This window comes from Phyllobates terribilis, unplaced genomic scaffold (genome assembly GCF_046119375.1).
Source record: "Phyllobates terribilis strain yellow unplaced genomic scaffold, ASM4611937v1 Scaffold_5802__1_contigs__length_49006, whole genome shotgun sequence".
NCBI lineage: Eukaryota > Metazoa > Chordata > Amphibia > Anura > Dendrobatidae > Phyllobates > Phyllobates terribilis.
In genome coordinates this window covers 35,015-38,256 of record NW_027368547.1, presented here as the reverse complement: position 1 = coordinate 38,256, position 3,242 = coordinate 35,015, and positions in this window count along the sequence as shown.

Genomic DNA, 3,242 nt, shown 5'->3' with positions numbered 1-3,242 from the left:
GTTATGGCAGCTTCACATCCCTTCATCTAAAATTTCTTTATCATATCTGGCAAAGAAAACTATCTTGCTTCCTTTGTTTAACCTCAAGAACATGGAAGTACTATAACAAACCCATTCATTTGAAACTCTCCTTTCATTGCACTCTGAAATCTTGACAGGAATTGTTGTGAGTTGCTAAAATAGATGATACCATCCACACAGAGACATACAACCACGAAGCGCTTTTCTGCCTCTCTTTTCACATACAAAGTAGGCTCATTTTTGCTCCTTTTAAATCCATTCTCAGTGAAGAACTCATCTATTTTGTTATACCAAGCTATTGGAGCCTGTTTTAACCTATAGAAAGTTGTGTGCTGTTTTAGCACTTTGCTTTCTTCTCCCTTCTTGATAAAGCCTTTTTGTTTCTCTACAAATAATTCTCTTGAAGCTCTCCATTCAGAAAAGCAGACTTTGGATCAAACTGATAAACTAGAAGCCTTTTCTGAGCCGCTATAGCAAGTACTAACCACAATGTTTCGAACCCCTACTAGAGAAAATATTTCTTCATAATCAACTCCTTCCCTTTGTGCATATCCCTTGGCCACAAGCCTTGCCTTGTGTTTCTTCACACTACCATCTGTACTTAACTTTGAAAACCTACTTCAGTCTAATAACATTCTTCCTATTAGGAAAATCAACTAGCTTCCAAGTTTCATTCCTCTGAATTGAACGCATCTACTCTCTCATTGCTTTCTACCACTCTTCCTTACTTGCAGCTTCATCATAAGTGTTAGGTTCAACAACACTTAAAGCAAAATTACAGCTTTCATAAATATATGCAAGTGATCTCATTTTTCTTGGTGGAGACTCATTTGAAGAATCTGAACCTGAACTTGAGCTTGGAGAACTCGGGTTAGACGAGATTGGACTAGATGTGCTTGAGCTACTGGATGGTGATGTAGTAGACTCACTACTGTCACCGTCAAGCTACAAATCTGAATCCTCTACTGCTTCACCTCTTCTAAGTTGTCAATTATAATAGCTCCTTGTTTCTAAGTTGTTATTACTTTGCTTTGCTTCCAGTCCCACTTTGATCCTTCATTAAACTTTACATGTTTGTTAATATTTGACAGAGGTGTCGTTAGCCCTACGGTCAAAGTAATTCCCTTCAAACTTCTCTACATGAGTAGAGTGGTAAGTAGGGGTCAAATCCCACAGGGAACCGAAATAGAATCAATTTTCACGATATTAATTGAATCAACTTGAAACGTAATAAAGGGGAATTTGGTAAAACTGATTGCTAAAGATTGTTTGATGATTAAAATGGGACGAACACTTCATATGATTGGTCTTCACCTATTAGATTGATTCAATGGTCCTAGTTCCTCTATTTGGGTTCTCTCTCCTTCTCCTAATGCCTATATGTCCTCTAATTTCCCTAATCCTTGTCCGTCTATATCTAATTAATCCAACTAGCCCTAATATCCCTTACCTATGAATCCAGCCCTAAAACTATTAAGACTATCTCCTAGGCAGCAATAAGCACAAGAATAGATAGGAAGATGCAGCGCCACTTGGCTACTAACACCTCATTATCCTCCACACCCTTACAAGTCCAACTAGTCCAGGTAGTGATTTTGCTACTCTAATGGTTAGATTCTCCAACTAGGATAAACCTAAGTCTAGCTATATGAAATTGAACTAAACAATCTAGGTGATCAATCCAGAATGCAAATTCAATTCAAAGGTATTAAAAGCAAGAGGATAAAGCAATTGAGACATACTATTAATGAGAATCAAATGATTAGAAACCTCACATTGAATCAGCCTAATGGCTCGAACAAACCACACAAAGTCTAGGAGACTACTCCTGACTCATTGCTAAAATTCTACGTAAAATGAAATGATAGACTATCGGGTGATTAGGGAGGAGGCAAAGCTCTCCCTATTTATTCTAAAATGATAAGACTTAACCTAATTAATCCTAGCCCGCACTTTACAATTGAAGGAAGCCCAAAGCTCAAGCGCAGCATCAAGGGGAAGTAGGGTTTCAGAGCTTTCCCGGCCTGACAGGGGCACGGTCGTGCATGTGTCGGCGCGGTCGCGTCCTGGGCCGGGACTTGGACTTTTCCTCCCATGGGCTGGCGCGGTTGTGCGGTTTTGAGGCGCGGTCACACACCATGCGTGGTCGCGTGGCTTCTAGTGTGGTCGCGTCACTGGCGTGAGCGGCTCCAGCTTGTACCCTTTTGGTTGTCTTTCCTTCGGAAGCTTGTAATCCTCGTATTTAGTGTCTTGACTTTGCTTGGTCTGGATCACGGTAATATGCGTAGACATGGAAAATCCCTTGATATAGATGCTAACGATCACGTGTTATGATGTGGCGGCAATTTGTACATCATAGAGAGTGGAAACTAGCATCAACTACAGGCATAATAGGCCACAAATGGAGCATATTGCCGTAATCTTGACTTTGTGGAGTAAAGTGTCCAAATACGAGGATTACGTGCACAAGGGAGAAGACGCGAAAAGGCAAGGAGCGAGCACGTGCCAAGAGAAGACACAAGAGGGGCATTTTGCCCAGGGCGTGACCGCGCCCTAGCTCGTGCGGCCAAGCTGAGCCAATCGCACAGTGGCGCGAACGTGCCACCCTAGACATGCACGCGTCCTATTCACTGGAGGTCGGCGTGACCGCGCCGACAAAAGCGTGCCCGCGCCTTTGTCATTGCCTACGCCGCGAGAAGCCCTAATTCCGGGAGCTTAAATGGGCCTTCTACCTATTTTCTGATGTAGCTTCGGGCTTGGGCCTTTTTAGGTTATTTCTAGGGTTTCCCTCTTCTATAAATAAGGGAGGAGAGCTTGCCTCCTTGTCATGTTAGTTCTAGTTAATTTAGAGAGTTTGTAGAGAGAGTTCTCATTGTTCTCCAGGTTGAAGCATGCGGATGGTTGGTTTGTAGACTTTCTCCCTTGGTTCTAATAAAGATATATTATTTGAATTGTTTTAATCTCTTTATTATATTATAAATTGATTGTGATTTGTTTATCTAGCTTGATCACCTAGGTTCATAGATCTATTTCATATAGCTAGGGCATGGTTTACCCTAGTTGGAGAACCTTGCCTACTTAGTGACACAAATCAATACTTGGACTAGTTGGACTTGTAGGGATGTGGAGATTAATGAGGTGTAGGCGCCAAGGGAAATACACTTTCCTATCTATTCTTGTACTTAATGTTGCCTGGGATATAGTCTTGATAGTTTCAGGGC